An 18011-nucleotide genomic window follows, 5' to 3' on the forward strand; every position below is an offset into this window, starting at 1 on the left:
ACAGCCTTTTCATAAATTAATAATGGTAAAAAAAAAACATTCTATGGAATCAAATAGTGTATGTTATTCTTGTTCAGTTGCTTACCTCCAGCTTAATTTGTTTGGATATATGATCTATTACTATTTTAAAAAAAAATGCAACTTTGTGATACTGCCTTTGGGATCGAATTAAAAAAAAAGTAAAAAATACTCTACAGAATTAGTTATTTAAGTTATTCATGCTCAGTTTCTTATAGCCATTTGCTATGGAGATATGAGTTTTTTTATGACAAAAGAAAGATTACAACTTTTTTCACCCCCTTACCATTTCAGTAATGGAAAAATGAAAAAGAAGTATTTACTCTATATTTCTTAACCCTATATCTAGTAGGTACGGAAGTATGCATATTTTTCTTAAAAGCGGAATATCGCAAAATGGTAAATTAATAATGAGTAGTTTATTATTTGTATTATTCGTAGCAAATAATTTAAGTCGTACTGAATTAGTATTGGAGGTACGATTTCTAAAAATAAATCAAAACTTACCGTCTTTTACACCCCTTAAATAAGAATTTGTTTCAATGAAAAGAAAATACAAAACATGATCTACATGCAGGTTGTTCTTTCTTATTTTCTCACTTCTACTTCTAAATGAATTGTAAGCGTTCATTTATCTTTTTAAAACAATACTTAACCTTTTTACATCCCTTTGGGGTTTGAATTTCGCAAAATGGTAAATTAAGGTTGTAACTTCCTTGTATTTATTATTGGTACCCAAGATATTTTTTATGCTTGATTAGATTCGGATATATATTTATTTATCTTAAAACCTTATTTACCCCTTTTTCATATTCGATATTTTTTCTTGAGCTTGATCAACTTTGGAGTTATAATTATTTATCCTAAAAACGTAAATACCCCTTTTTCACCTCTCAGGGACTGAATTTAGCAAAGTGGAAAAAAATTTGGATGATAGTTTTGGTATGTTTATTATTGAACACAATATCTTGTCTTATGCTTTGTTAGCTTCAGAGATATAATTAATCATCTTAATACCTAATTACTCCCTTTTCACCAATTTATGTTTCTCAAAATGGTAAAATTGTGGTTTGCAGCTTTCGTATGTTTGTTAGTGGTACCCAATATCTTTTATTACGCTTTACTAGCTTCGAAGGTATAATTAATAATCTTAAAACCATATTTACCTTTTTTTCACCTTCTAAGGGGTAGCATTTTAAATTACATATAGTCTAGTGTATAAGTTAGCCAAAGTGAAAGTTCTTTGCTGAGGGTGGCTGCAATTTTCGAGCGTTACGAAAATTCCAATCGCATGAGGGGAATAGTTAGGTACGTGGTGGGGGAACAAGTAGAGGCGGATACGACAGGGAAGAGGTGGAAATGACGCAGCATACTTGCACACTTTCACACTTGCATACTTTCAACCTTGCTTTCTTACTTTAGCGCTCGTATACTTGAATATATTATTTTTTATCTGCGACATCAGCCAAAGAGAATTATGTAGTAATAAGCTTTATTATGTTATGCCTCCCGCAGTGCTGCTTCGCAAAAGCCTCCACTCCTATCACAGCATCGCTCTTTTGGGCCCGATCGATGTCTGCATTCTCCACATGCGCGGGCATCATTGCGTGGCAAGAAGTACAAATAAGAAACTTAAAATTATAATGACTTGATGTAAGTTTTTGGACATACGCCATTGCTAAAAACTTTTTCTGTTGAAGAAAAACTAAAAAATAAAAATAAAGAAATATCTAAATAAAACCCAAAAAAAGACAAAAAAAACACAAAATTAAGCAAAAAATTGCTGGTGTCAACAAGGATATAAACACCATTTTTATTTTTTAGTTTTTCTTCAACAGAAAAAGTTTTTAGCAATGGCGTATGTCCAAAAACTTACATCAAGTCATGCATTCCCATTGCACAAATCTTTCAAAGATAATATAGAATCATAATCTCTAATAAGTCAGAACCGCCGGCGTCTGCAAGAGGAGGAAGGGAGACGCGAGGAAGCGGGCAAACTTCGTGTATGTTCGGGCCTGATCGGGGATCGGTGACTGCGAGAATGTGCGCAGTGTGGGTGCGCGGTGGGCGCGCGCGCGTCCCCCATCCCTCCCCCCATCCCTTCCCCCTCCTGCTCAAACCCACCCCAGGAAGGACGCGTCGGGCGCCAGTCTGCGTTGGGACGCCGATCTGCGAGCACATGGTAGCGCGCCGTCCGTGACGTCACGAGGAAAGGGTCCATACCCGCTCGCCAGCTTCGGTGAGTGGGATAAAACGTTCTGGGGAAAATAAAAAATTAAAAAAATGCTGCGAGAAGTCACAACAGGGAGTCTTTACTCACTCGTATGCAAGTTCGCATTAAAACTTTGTTTTTAAGTTGATTTATTACTTAAAAGCAAGGATTTCAACGACGCATTTCCTTCAGCAGAAAGACCTTTGATCAAGAAACATTCTATAGTTTTGGCGTGCCCGTAATTCTTTTTCGTGAAAGTATTTCGAGTCAAATCTTCAAAAATCTAGCTTTTTTTTTTTTTTTTGCAATATCAATGGTACGCTATTATATGCGCACCAGCCGAATTTCTTTGTAACGTGTATTTAATTTTTAAAGAAAACAATACTAAAATATAATGTGAAAATAGGGGTTTGAACTATTATTTCAAAGGAACAAAAATTAAACAAGTTTCAATAAATATTGATAACTCTTCCCCTTACATTATATCTCTTTTGATTATTATAAACATGTGCATCACATTATAAAATCACTATTTTTAAAATCTTTTCAACCGTAATTTTAACAATCTACATATTCACCAAACATATCGTACACTACAAATAAATGAATGAAAAACGTAATTTTAATGACTAAAATAACATGGACGTTTAAAATTGATCAAGTTTTATGTTTTTCATTTTTTAAATGGAGAAGATAAATTTAAAACTCTTTTTGGTGCGTACGTAATACACCATACGGACATAAACAAGCAATGGCGTAAGACCAAAAAAAGTTTTAAATCAAGTGTGAAGTATTACGAAGCAGTGAATTAAGGTTACTTATTTTTGAGAACGTAAAAAATATCCCGTATTATCACTTCGTAATTATTTTTCCTGTGACAGCAGTAAGTAATGTCTAACATTTTGCACATTAAAATTTAAGACATATACAAGTGAAAAAACGGAAACATACTATTGGAAAATTCTTTTTTACTTTCAATATTAAGTTGTTAGTCATAAAAATGCACTACGAATTAATCAAAATTTGAGTAAAATAAATGCAATGACGCATATTACTGAGACCGTAAAAATATTGCCACAGCTGCTTAAGCATGCTATTAATTTTGAGACTGCAACAAATTATTTTGGAATGATTCGTTTTCTCAAAAGCTTATTTGAGAAATATGACCGATCACATAACTCTATGAAAAAAAACTCGATATTTATTCTCCATATAAAATTGTCGAAATTGCTTGAGAATAGTTCTATAATTTTGGCATCTTGATAAACATAGAATTTTTCTGAACTTATATTTTCTCAATGAAAATTTTGTAAATAATGCCTTTAGATATGAATTTTGAATTATTTACCTTAACGAACTTTAGCTACTTATAGTTATACATAATCTTGGAAAAAGTTTCCCCCGCTCCCAAAGTAAATATTTTAATGTAGTATGAAAGTTTTTTATTAGTACACTCTTCGTTAGTATTTAATAAACAGTCTTCAATATAATAATACCACGTTATTGTATTGTAACACTCGTATTGACAGTCATATTTGAAGAACAGTACTAATTCATAGCCATAATTCTTTAAAAAAAAACCAACTGTATAATAGCGTTTAGAGCCGCGCATAACATTAGAGATCTGTCCGTTATGGCAAAACTACTGAAAATTCTGTCGTCATGCCAAGCTCCCAACTACATTTAAATAACGTTTATGCGTGTCATTTTATTTCATTTTCTTTAAAATGTATTTATGTTTTTCAGGAACATCAAAATATTACTCTAGGTAAAATAGAAACTTTCTTTGTCGTTCAGCAAGTGCGAGTCCTTAAGAGTATCGCATTTGCACCCCGTATAACAAGAATGAATACCAGTTTAGTGGCTTGCGTGTTTTGGGGGTAAGGAGGGAATTGATTCACACAGGGATGTCGCCCTTATTGATCTCTTGTGCCTGGACCTCAAACGTGCTAAACAGCTCCGGAGGGCTTGTTCTATGTTCGTCGTTACATCCATCGAGTTATCTCGACTTTTAGTTGGCTCGATGGCGCTTTTAAGGGGCCCGCCTCGTCAGGGGTGTATGTGTGTGTTAGTGAGGCGGGTTGATAAGAGCGACGCTCGCTGATATTTATATCGCGGTATAGCCTCTAAGCGCGAGACTCTGAACTGGCGCGCAGTCTTCTCGTCGTCACATGATAACTGTGATTTTTGAGCGGTGACCATAACATTAGGCCTATATGGCCGAGAAATAAAGATAACGGTATTATAATGCAAGTCCCTTAAGTGCTTTGAAGAATCTGTACTGGTTGTTTTTCGCCTAAAAATTACTCTGAAAATATGCATTTTAGCCATTTTTAACTCTTCTAAAAATACGGTTTAAAAACTTAATCCAAAATCAAAAGTACTTTTCGGCCCTCAGCGAACTATTAAATGCTTTTCGTAAGCAGACCCCACTCGGATATCTTGAGTAGTTTTGAAATCGCGTTGTTTTTCCTGATGCTCTGCACACCGTATGTGTGTCCGGGTAGGCGGAGCCCTTAACGACAGACGATATCCAGAGAAGAAAAAGTTTATTATAAGCGGGTAGTCATTAATACGCGACGGTCGCTCAGGTGAGTTCGGGTTTCTCAATTTTCTCCCCTCCGTCGAGACCCTAGAGTAGGCATAACTTCATAGCGGCAATGTAACGCAATTATTTTTTTTATCGTACTTCAGTATTAAAAATAACTAGTTGAAGTACCTGGCGTTGACCGGGCTTTGCACATCATTACATATAAAGTCAAGGACTCATATTTGAAAGACGGGAAATTTTAATCATCAATTCGCTCACATCCCTACTTGGGAGCTGATTTGGCGTAAAATCCTTTCTTAGCGGATGTCTAAGCAGCAAAACTAATACACGTGCCAAATTTCCTAGTCCGTAGGTCTTATATTTCCGATAAGATTCGTGATGAGTGAGTCACTGAGTGGTATTTCGCTTCATACAAATTTTACCACCCCTTTTCCCCCATTTAAGGATGGAATTTCAAAAATTCCTCTTTGGTGCACTCTAGGGTACTTAGTGAATATTTCCTCCAAATATCACATCTCTAGTTTCACCGATTCAGTATGTGGGTTTTCTGTAAGTCAGTCAGTTTTATTAAGTAGATTTTTTGTGACAAGAAGTGAGCTTTGGAATCACAATTTTTATGGTTATTTGTAGGTAGAAAGTGACTCCATACAAATCTCAGTCCAGTGATGAAAATTTCAAGTTTACAACTGTAGGGACACTGTGGAAGTGTAAAATTGTTGTTTGTTGTTAAATTTGTTGTTTGTTGTTGTTATAATCCACACGAGACTGTTAAGAGAGTACCAGGCTTTATCAGCTACGGCGTGCAGTACTACGAGCGTTAACGCGCCATTTACAAAACGCTCCATATTTATAAATGGTATCTGATGGAGAATATCATTTAATGGTCATTTCACTGGTATAAATAAAAATCGTTTTATGTTTTCGTTTTTAACATTTTTTTTGTATAGTGAAAAAGGCTCGAACTGATGTTTTCACGGATATTTACAGGTATCAAAATTTTAGAAACAGAATTATGTACCTAGTCTCCACTTTGAGTCACTCAGAGACGCGATACCGACGCGAGACTGCGAGCCGGTTCGGTGCCGGGTGCATATTAGAGGCGAAGACACAATTATGAACAAGCCATCGTCACCCTTAGCACCCTCGCGTTTTCAGGCATCCTGCGATCATCTGTATGGCCACCTTAAAGAAACATATTTTGCCCAAAGAATGTCAGTAAATAAAAATAAAATTTAAAAAATATCTACATATTTAATGAGTTCCATTGATTAGCGCATTACTAGTGTCGACAAAATCCAAGTTCATACAAAGTTACCCCAAAAATTGTAAAACATGACGATGACTGGCTGAACGTTTCGTCAATACATTTTCTTTTTCTGAGCAATTAATGGTTACTTAAAATCATCGATTCTCCTTTACTTGGGAGATTACAGAAACAATATCCAAATTTCACTAATATCAAGACAGAATAATTTAACTTCTATCACGATAGGAAGCGAACCCATATTCCTTGCTAGCAACGTCTTACACACTTGGTTTCTGTGAAAAGGTTTATTAAACGTTTCTTTTAATACGTTCATGGCAAATCGTTTGTCAATAAACAATTTAAAAAATCAATTATTATTAACACTGTCTTTACTTTAAGTTTACAGAATCCCCACCGATATAAACTCGTATATTGAGCCTATGTCCTACGAAATAATAAAAGCTTGGAAACTCGTTAAGAGTGAAATGTTTTCAAACATTTTTCACAAGGGTCTAAGTAGTTAAAGAATTAAGTCACATCTCTACTACTCTATGCGCGCTTGTAAAATCTCGGAACTAATTTTACAATCCTTCCTCTTGGTTGCTTCTTGACGGCCTCATGGGGTTTATTCCAACGGGAGTTTAACTCCTCTTTGCTGTTTGATATGCAAAGGACGCAGTCCAATTTGAATATTTCGCGGAAACTGATGGTGGAAGTGAAAGACAAAAATGTCTTCATCTATAGAAAACAAACTTACAGAATTTTATTTCAACTTCTATAAGTCTTGCGCTCTACTTATTAAGTCCGCATTTTGAAACATTTAAATAAAATTAAAGCTCTTTAAATTTTAATGTTATTATGTTGGTTATTAAAAAAAACATGTAAATATTACTGCTTTCAAAAGAAAAATTTTCAACCGCATAAAAATTCTTCCTAAGAACCTGTGTCCCTATGGAAATTCTTATCAGTAAACAATATAGTATGCACCTACACACAATAAAGTTCTAACGGGGTGGTTTGTTATTGTAGAATTTTCCAGGAATAATTTACGAACTACTTAATTTTTATGAATAAACTTTATTTAATAATTATCTAACAGCATATAATGACATAATAAGGTATCACGCGTTAGTACCGTTATTAATCTGAAAAATTAACTATGGTTTGCAATTGGACTCGATCATTTAGAAGATGTATCTTTGACGGATGTATTATATTACTACTAGTTAGCATTTATGTGGAATATTGTGTATAGCATCTATTAACAACCAATTTGTGGTTCCATATAATTTTTATAGCACCAATATAACAAAAAAAAATGTATGTGGTTTTCCTAAAGTTGGGGGATAGGGAAATGTGACTATTCTGAAAGTTACAAGAAATATTATGTATGAATTTAGTTTTTTAACACACAAGTTATTTAAGAGGGACAACGATATTAAAAATTATATTCTGTTAAAATAAAATTCATAAAATTACTTTGCTACGAATCTTACAACAGGTAGCGCACGTGGTAAAACACAAAGAGCTATATTCTACCACTATTGCAACAGGTAGCGCACGTGGTAAAACACAAAGAGTTAGAAACTACCATTCATACAACAGGCAGCGCACGTGGTAAAACACAAAGAGGGAATGACAAGTGGGCCTAGTGTCAGAAGTTTTGTGGATAAAAAATATTTGTGAAGCCCGGAACGAGCGCAACAATTCATTTGAGAGAATTTCAGGCGTGGGCTGCAACGTTATGAGCTATGAGCAAATACAGGATATTTACTGTCACCAATTTACTGCAAATAAACCCACGTTCAGAAGAACTGATTGATTATATGAATCGATGGCTGAATTCCTGTTACATCTACTGTGTGCAGAATATTTCTAAACATCCGGGAAGTTAGCTAGGCATGGTGGGGGGGAGGGAGAGATAGAGATAATAGAACGAAACTAGGCAAGCACAAGTCACCACACAGTTTTTATGCTCGGAACTTAAACGGTGGAGTGCTGGAAGGCACTTTCCAGGAAACGATGTAAAGAACCAGTTCGCGGCAAAAGTCATCCGTGCTGTGGATCTGCGGCGAGTCGGATGCGGTCGCGAGTCAAGAGAAGATCGACTTGCATCGCACGCACGGGCAATGCAAGGGAAGCACGAAGATTGTGCCAGAGAAAGTCTTCCAACAAGACACGCGCGGAGCCTGTGCCACTGTTAGTGCGCAATTTCGAGCAGTTGCTCTGATGTGGGATTGGAGTGATACTAAGCTGTTGAATGAAGCTCCCTTGAATCCGTCGGTATCCTGTCATTTCGTCTCTCTATGTCTCGTTTCTCATCATTTCTTAACACCGCACGTACCGCCTTTTAGCGCTTAACCGGTTTAGATCCGCGGGCATATATTGCATTATGTATTATGAGAAACGTACAACAAATTTTTGAAACACGCAATATGGAGCTGGCGAAAAAATTACATAATCCGCATCAGTAAAAAGCCTCTGTCAGCTTGCTGGGTGACCCGCGTTTTTGATATTACAAGATTTAAAAAAATTAACAGCAGTTTTCTTAAATATCGTGACGTGATTTTTCGGGCCGGTTCCAATCACCCCCCCCCCCCCCTCTTTCCACCAACCCCGCTGAGGCGAGCAGGGATGTGTGCTTTGACAGAATGATTTGAACAGTTCTCACTGTTCTCGGTTAAGCTGATGGCATGAACGAAACAGATATACAAATTTTTCTCCCACTCTATGTGGCAAATTGTGTGCGTTGTGATGTCGCCTGAATCAAATAATATGCAGGAACTTTATTATTAGTTATTATTATGCAAAGTATTAGGAGAGCCAGAGCATAGTAAACCTTATTATAGAAATATTTTTAAGTTAAAAAATTTAAATTTTCAATATTATGGATTATTTTCCCGAATCGAATCCCTTTTATAAAACAAACGGAAATTTTCATTACGAATCTATTTTTAACAGCTGTTGCCACTAGTGAAAGCAGATACATCATAGATGAAAATGTTTGTTAAATTATCGAGGCAAAAAAAAGTGGGCGTCGGACAACCGCTGCAGGAAGACCAAATAATGCGACAGCGGGCACATAAATGCTGCTGGTGCCAGTTACCTGGTTCTTCCGCTAGGCCGCACCACGGTGCGGTAGCCTGGTGGCGTTACAAGTTCTGTCATGTCTTTTTAAGCTCTCTCTCCGCGTAAACGACTTGCTACATCGAACACAAAATATCATATTACGTAGTGGATTTTTTACACAGTCATTCTTCTCATGTTGTTTTCCATTCTTTCTCAAGATAAATTCTTTGCTGCAAAAACCTACACCTGTGTCCTTTCGATACAGCAACAGACACCGAATAAGGATACTTTAATTTGAAAATTAAGGTGCCGCATTGGAAATAACTCGCTTTATATTTATGGTATTTGGGGAATTGTAGCCAGATTTTTTTTATGGCTTTGGTTTCCCTTGTGATTGTTAATATCAGAGATTCGCTTTCATATTACATGACTCTACTCAGAAAATAACTTCCAGATTATGCATTTATACTTCACGTTTAATCAATCTCTATGATTATATTTTGCAGCCCGGCACTTTGAAATAAAATTGGCCTTAGTGTCAAGTCCACGCACCACAACTTTGCGTCGAAGGTATTTCCGTCTTGCAGGAGCGTGAATTTCGCGTTTCCGGTTTGATTCATAGTATATAGACAGCGAACGTCGATCTCATCATTCCACTTCACTAACACAAATACGCTCATGACCAAACGGTTAGCTTAAAGCTTTATTCGGTTGTGCTGTACTTTTTGTAACTTCTACGCCCAAAGTTGTAGTGTCTGTAAAAGGTTATAAAAAAGAAAGAACCTTTCTATATCATAATATTTTTTTTATCTCTAACTTATTTAATTTAAAATATGTACTTTTATATAAAAATTAAACTTTTATTTCCTTTGGATAGATGCTTCTCTTCATTCTCTACCACTTTTTACCCTTACATAGAGCAATAATTTTATGGATTAAGTAGAAGTCCGAGTGAAATAATTTGGAAATAATTATTTACTTGCCTTTTAGTTCAAGGGAGAGGATATACAAGAATTATCTTGTTTCTTTTAAGCTAACTACTGCAAAAACTCGCATTACATCCCCGTTGAAATGGTTGGTGTACGTTGTTGTAGAGTAAATATTTTGCACCCCTCCTGCTTTATTGTGGAGAGCGCGTCTGCGGACTACAACAAAGTTTAGCGAACATTAATTTACATTTGGCCTGTCGAGAGCACGTTCACCACCTCTTTATAGTTTAATAAAAATAAATTTTTAGTTCCCCTCCAGCGATTTACGGCTCGGTGATTTGATAATGTATTGCCACAATGGGGAGTGCCGAACCCACATCGCAACGTAGCTGGTTCAATTTCAACCCAGAGCTGCGTCTATGAAAAAGTCGACTGACATATTCTCGTCAGCTGTGTAACGTGAGATTTCCAACATTTTGTTGGTATGTAATTAATTAACTTTACAATAAAGCTTAAAAAGTACTAGCTTATGTAGGCAAATTGCGGAAATTGGGTCGTTCATTTTTTATGAAACAAAAAAAATTAAACAGCATCTATTGTGCATTGTACTTATAATGTAAAACAAACAAATGAACGATGTTGACATTTTTTAAAAGAGTAATTGACACGTAAAATATGAATGTTATATTTGTGTTTCTATTGAAGTTGGAATGACACCCACTGGACCGTATCAACCGCGTTTCACACTATAATATTTTCTGTAAACATTAAATTTCTAAAAAAAAATAATTTAATATTTTTTTTTTACAATACGAACAAACACAAATTAGTGGACGTCAAAATTAAATTCAAACCGCCGAGGTAGAACTCGGCAGATTTTGAACTACACAACGTATTCAGCTCAGTTTCCTGGATCACCTGGAGGAAGCTCTGAAGTCAGCGCCTTGAAAGTTAACAGCCCAGAGGCTTCCTTCGCTGCAAACGTGATCGTCGGCCATAAAAATAAATGGTTGGTCAGTTTCCATTCTCCGAGATCAAGACACGTGCGAAACACCCCATTTCTCACAGGACAGCAGCGTAGAGGAACACGATCCCACGTTGGGCTCAATGGAACGCACCTAACGTCATTGCCCCATATAAATAAATAGTTGGCCATGCATTAAGGGGGCCCACCTCGTCAGGGGGTTGTATGTGTGTCAGTGCGGTGGGATGATAAGCGCGACGCTCGCTGGTATTTATAGCGCGGTATAGCCTCCGAACTGGCGCGCAGTCTTCTCGTCGTCACATGGTAACTGTAAAATTTGTGCGGTGACCGTAACATTAGGCCTATATGGCCGAGAAATAAAGATAAAGGTGTTATAATGCAAGTCCCTTAAGTGCTTTCAATAATCTGTACTGGTTGTTTTACGCCTAAAAATTACTCTGAAAACATGGGTTTTAGCCATTTTAACTCTTCAAAAAATACAGTTTAAAAACTTAATCCAAAATCAAAAGTACTTTTCGGCCCTCAGCGAACTTTTAAATGCATTTCGTAAGCCGACCCCACTCGGATATCTTGAGTAGTTTTGAAATCACGTTGTTTTTCCTGAAGCTCTGCTCACCATATGTGTGCCCGGGTAGGCGGAGCCCTTAAGGCTTTTATATCATTAACAAAGTTTTATTCTTTAACATTTATATTTTTTTCTTCTCTTAAGGTAGATAATTACTGAGACTTTAATAAAGCGTCCTTTGAAAGTATTATCATTACGTTATCATAATGAAAATTTTACACTTTAAAACTTATCCTATGTAAATTAAAGATACTTTTTTACTTTAAAATTTATTTTGTCCCTCTTAAGGTAGAGAATTATTGAAAATTTTTATTTAGTGTCCATTGACAGTATAAGCATCCCAATAAATGAATTCAATACTAAACTTTGCAGGGGAAACTATTTGTAGCCGTTATTCACTATTAACATCATCATTTTATTAAATTTATGATATGCGCTTTAATAACAAAATTTTGTACTATTTAACGATAAAAAAAGGTGTTGAAACAAAGATGACGTCTTTATATATATATCCCGTTTAAGTGCCGGCTATCAGCTGGAGAGGTTTGTGTATCAAGTGTAGTGTCGCATCGTGGCGCTTTCTTTACTTTCCGAGTTCAGAACAACAACTATTATTTGGCGTATCCTGTGGTTAAAGATAAGCCATTTAGTTCAATGTTGCACGTTCATGGTGCACCCGATTACGACAGTTGAAAATCAGAAATGTGCTAGGAGGTGCCTTTGTTCCTTTTATTTATCACTGTATCGTGGGGACTGGGCCAAAGTAAGAAAAGCATTGCAGGAAAAACAGTGAACAAATACCGACGGTACTTTGCCAAAAGGTCCGATACCACTTTTTAAAAAAAAGAATTTCAGAAGACACAAACTAATTTAAAAAAGTGCCTATTTAACTCAGTACATGTGAATTAATAATGTTCTGTCGTCGAATGAATGAACACTAAACGGCACGGACCTTCCTCACAGTAATTGTTCACGAAAACTTTGCATTGAAATTCGGCCTTGAAATTTTACTCCCATAGCACCTAAAGAAGTTTTACTTCACAAATAAATTAAAGCTATTTAAGGCCCTAATGAATTATTTGTTTTTTAATTATTTAGATCTTTAATTTTCACACGATACTACTGTCATTTCACCAACAACAAAAAAAGGGTATGTAATATAAGTCCTTTTGGAAATATACCGACGATATATTTCCACGAAACATGTTGTGTACCGACAGAAACTGCGCAAAACTAAATTCTATGAGATAACTCAATTTTATTTTATCCTTTCAGCTCATCAAACGCTGCCACCACATTCTGCAAATATTTGTGTCTGCCACTCAGTATGAAACGCACTTTGAGTTAAATAGTGTGGTTTTGCTGCTACAATAACCATAATTAATGTCGCAGGCATTATTTTTAGATCGTCTTAAGCTTCACGACATAGCCCAAAACAAATATTTTAACGGTAACTACGTGCGTTTCGTATTTATCTCATTTCAATCACAAAACGAGAGCTATCAATTTATTAAAACTATAACAGAAGATTGCGAAAATGAGTACGTGGCTGCCACGTGCGTTGTGAGTGTAACTTCACAGATGAAATGATATTATGAGTATTTGTAGGGAACACAAATATTTTTAATGCGTGTACAATTGCGCGAGTATACAAGCGTACAGGCGCAAAAGCACGCGAGACTGCTACGATACAAACATGCCATCGAGTGTTTTCGGCAAGAAACCGAGTTCTCGACTAAAACACGATACATAGATTCGCCTTCCATAAAGTACAAAATGGAAGTTCACAGTTGTAACAACCAGGGCGACGAAACACTTTAAAAGAGTTTTACATTAACGCGACTCTCTACGTTTCTTTTTTTTTAATCAATCTCTGATAAGAACATACACTACAAGCTGTAAAGAAGTTTCTTTTGAAAAAAAAAATTATATATACACTCAAATTGTGTGTTTTAAACTACATTTCTCAACGCAAATCATTGTCTTTGGGCCTGCTTTTCGAGCACGAAATCGTATTAAACTGCTGCCCTGCTTGTTAAAATTCATAAAAAAGTTAATAATATAAAGTTTCCCTTCAAATTTATGAACTTTGGTTCGCGCTATCCACCAAAGATGACAGCGCCGTGGTCACACTTTTCCGTTTCATGCGATTTCGGTTTTCATTCCCGAAATTGCTCCACTATATGCCGTATACCGAGAGCTAAGATGTTATACATAAAAAATAATAAAAAAAATGGTATCGCTTTTACGTGGCCCGTTGCTTACCGCGTGAAACACATTTGCAAAAGGGACAGCCTGTGAAGCGACCTAATCCCGTCTTATCGAACGGTCCTATCAACACGCAGTCTACTCGCGCCTCTAAGTGGAGTAGTCGATATCTTCCCTTCGACCAGGGGTGAAGGTGTGTGGGGGAGGGGAGGAGGATATATCCTGCGGGAAGCTCTTTGTCACAAAAGGTTAGCGCCATCTCTCCCCGCAAAGGGTCGTGACGAACATCGATGGTGCCACAAAGGCCAGTTCGGCGTAACTACCATCCCTAGGCCTCGCGCATCCGAAAATCTTGCCGTTCAGAGATGTTGAACAATGGGCGTGAGCTTCTATTCGTCTAGTGGCGTTGTTCCGCTGATGGACGATGAGTTGCCACGCAGTGCTTACCGTCCTGCAATACATCCCTTCCATTTATGCTGACGTGCTGACGTACGTAAAGTCCTCGATTCGCAATTTGCTAGTTCTAAAAAGTACTCAGTATTTAAGTAAAGGCAAACAACGGAAGATTATGGCTAAAGTACCTATGCTGCAACTTTAGCACCTCTACAGTCTTTCACAAAAAAAAAAAAAAACACAATCCTTCAGGAATATTGACTTTTTTTATCAAGTTAAATATGATCATAAATAAGATGTCTCGAAAATAAAACCACTTATGAAAAGTCAAAAAATAAACCCATTGAACAGTTACGTAAATGTATAATGGAAATTAAAATATTTTCAGTGTTCATTATTGTTTCTGATTTTGTGATTCTAGAAATTTCTTATGAAACAAAGAACTATCACCTATAAGTTGCTACATCAAATTTGAGTGTTATTTTAAGAAAGTAGGCAACTTGGTACGGCTAACGATGCCTTTAATTATAGCTAATTGTGGTTGCAGTGGATCTGAGAGGTCATTAAAATACATATATTCAAAAGTACTTAACTTTTTGGTTACAAATGAGTAAGAACTCTGCTTAATACTTATTAAAATTTTAGACAAGACAATGACACGAAAAAATTTATTAATTTAGTGAGATATAACCTAGTTGAAGACATATTTATATATTTAATTTTGCTTTTACTCTTGTCGAAAAGTCATTATGAAGGGATGATATCAACAACTCAGTTATAGGGGATTAGTAAATGAATCTGCCTTGGTACATGACGTAGAAACATCTCATAATATTATTGGAGTGATTTCAAGGTGTTATGGCTAAGAAGAAATAAAATCGGTTGCAAGGAAATACAAAATCAGAAACCTCCAAGCGCTTCTGCTGAAGAAAAAAAAACACGCTAAAATGGTCCAAACATGTTCTAATATATATATAAAAACACTTTATTTCGCCATTATAGATGAAAACTTGGCAGTTGCTAACGTATTCGATCATGTTAAGCTCGAAAATTTTTAATTATTGCCAGGGCAGATACGTGGAAAAAAAAAATTTTCGTTTCATTTTAAAGGTGGTCACGTGTAGCTCTCTTCAATATAAAAAAAATGCAATTTTAAAGCATTCTTGCAATTCTCAAAGAAAGCTTACTTCAAGCGAATTTTGCCTCATTTACTAGAGCCAAAGGCGGTAGTCATTAATAAAAGTACCCCCCCCCCCCCTTTCAAACACACACAGCATAATTTAACTGGTAATTAGCGAAAACAGTTTTTTTCTGTTATCAAAGCAGTGATAGTCCGCAACAGCTGATCAACTGTAATCTCAGTGGATAGCGGTTCCCTCATCATCTTGTCAATCTCTGGTGCAGATTTGGTTGTTTCGACTCCGTGCTTATCGACATCGATTATTCTCGGTCAGGATGAACTATATTTTATCATATCGCTACTGTGCGTGGCCTTTTGAACAGAATTTCCATTTAGCACTTCCTAAATGATTTTCGTTTTGCCCTAAGCACGATATATATGTATGTATATTTCCACGCTCTTTGTGAGAAAAATGCCTGAAGAATAAATTGGTCTGCAAACATCTGGGCTCCTTCAGATGTAATGAGATTAGAACCGAGGATCGGAAGGGGAATTCCTTCCGGAGAGAATTTGACGTGACGAATGCAAATCAGCCCGGCAAATAGAACGTCCTCTGCCGCAAACCCCGAAACTGAAGCAGTGGCGCACGTCCTTTTTTACAATTCTGATTTAATATTTCTCCCTTCAACCACCCTTTAAGTTTTTTTTTTTTTTAAATAAAGCTGGACGCATGCTATTTTTAATTTTTGGAATGTACTGAAAGGGGCGTGCGTCCCTGTACCAGCTGTAACGTGATTAATGAATTACCGGGAAAAAAAAGGATAATGGAGTGAACAATGTGACAGGGTTTTCTTGCTTTTATTCCTGTGACAGATATCACGTTTATTTAAAACAAGTTATTCTAAACACAAAAAAGACTCTACGTATCTAATTATTCTAATGGTTAAGAAGCAAGGATTGCTTTGAATTGCAAAGCTATATACTTCTTAACGTGCAAACATAAATTCTGCACAACTGTAGGGACTTGTTCAGTAACATGAAATACAATTATAAGAAGCTGCTAATCAATTCTTCAATTTCACAAACAAAACTTAACTTCAAACTAAGAGGTTTAAGTTCTCGAATTTATAAACTATTATTTAAAATACAATCCACGAGAGGATGATTTATTAAAAAAAATTAATTATTTTTGATTAATATCAATGAAAAGTAAAAAAAAAATATATAACCAATACTGATTTATAAAATATCTTAACAAATTTTATAATGAAATAGTAGGAATTCGTTAATTTATGAGTATTTAAGCATTAGTATAAATATATTTGTTCTTACACGTATCAAGTAATTTGTTAAAAACATTTATAATGAAATTAACCCTTGTAACGAACAGAAACGACACATAAAAATATTTTGAACTTATTATTTACAAAATTAATCAATTCTAGCTTCAAATCACTAAAATATATAACAAAGAAATTATCACTGAATTTAGTAACACATTAAGGTTATTTATTCTTTAAAATTGATCTGACAACACACTAATTTGCACTCGCTTGAACAAGAACTGCTCTTTTTATCATCGTGCGATTAACGAGACTTGCCAATTCCCCGGTCACAGCTGGAGTTAAAGGTAGACCACCTCCAACAGGTAGTCACTGGGCAACGCTAACATTCATTACATATACCTACGAATGGTGAAAGCGTTGTCTGATTTCTTTTTCATTTTCATGAAAGTGAACAAATTGAAAAGAGATCTACCTAACGAAGGGAGAAAGAATTGACATAATTTTCTGCATTTCATAGGATACCATATGTGTGAATAAAATAAACATTAAATGCAATTTTCCCCGGTTCTACGGAGGCAATGTCTCCCCCTTGTGCATAACATCCGCCAATTTAGAACATGGCTCTTTTTTTTTTGGTGTGTAACGTCTTAGCTCTTGGTATACGGCATTTGGTAGGAATAATTTAGTAAATGGAATGTAAGTAGTGTGGAACTGCAATGTGAAACCACGGTGCTGCTATCTGTAGCGGATGGTACGAACCAAAGTCGCAAAGCAAATTCCTTGTTGAAAATCATGTCCAAATCCGGGGGTTTAGTAATTTTTTCAAGTCTTTCTCCCTTTTATCAGAGACCTTTCATTTATGGTTAAAAAATTCACTTTGTAAAATTTGATTATAGGCCTATATGTATGTATCTGCTCCGTCAACGGATTCTAGCGGTGGGTGCGGACTCTACTTTTGATTCACGTCCAGAAATATAGTTGAAAACGCAATTTGTGTCGATATTTATCATGCTCGGCTTTACTTTAAAGAATTCTACGTTAAATTTTATGTCCGAGTTTCATATTATATAAAATATATATTATATATATATATATTTGCAACATGATGGAAGTTGATCATTACCGAGGTTAGATGTTATACATGTCTGGTGAGTACTGAAAGACTCTCTCGAGTGTTTTCTTCTCATTGAAAAATTATGAAAGTGCACAATTCATTTCACCTTCATTTCAAAACTGTTCTTTTTTTATTGCACATGAGCAATAATGCATACATATAGTGTGAGCTTATTTCCAGTGACCTAAATTAATTTTTTCACTAGGTATTTAAATAAATTATATCTAAATATTTTGCATGGTAATAGTTTCATTAAAAAAGAAATGAAATAAAAATCGTTTTACGGAACCCACTCTCGCTACACTTCAGGAAATT

The 18011-nt window shown here is 35.7% G+C and overlaps 1 protein-coding gene across 2 annotated transcripts in view; it reads left to right on the forward strand.

Annotated features, from left to right (window-relative positions):
• LOC134542940 (neuropeptide CCHamide-1 receptor-like) overlaps window positions 1-18011 on the forward strand; it is a 953117-nt gene that overhangs the window by 725471 nt on the left and 209635 nt on the right. Inside the window, exon 1 of one of the 2 annotated variants that reach the window (XM_063387553.1) lies at window positions 2185-2257. The exons of the other annotated variant lie outside the window; for it this stretch is intronic. The gene's annotated coding sequence lies outside the window, so the exon portion shown is untranslated. Of the gene's footprint in view, window positions 1-2184; window positions 2258-18011 lie in introns of those variants that run through there. 2 annotated transcript variants of the gene reach the window in all.

This window comes from Bacillus rossius (assembly GCF_032445375.1).
Source record: "Bacillus rossius redtenbacheri isolate Brsri chromosome 9 unlocalized genomic scaffold, Brsri_v3 Brsri_v3_scf9_2, whole genome shotgun sequence".
Lineage (NCBI taxonomy): Eukaryota > Metazoa > Arthropoda > Insecta > Phasmatodea > Bacillidae > Bacillus > Bacillus rossius.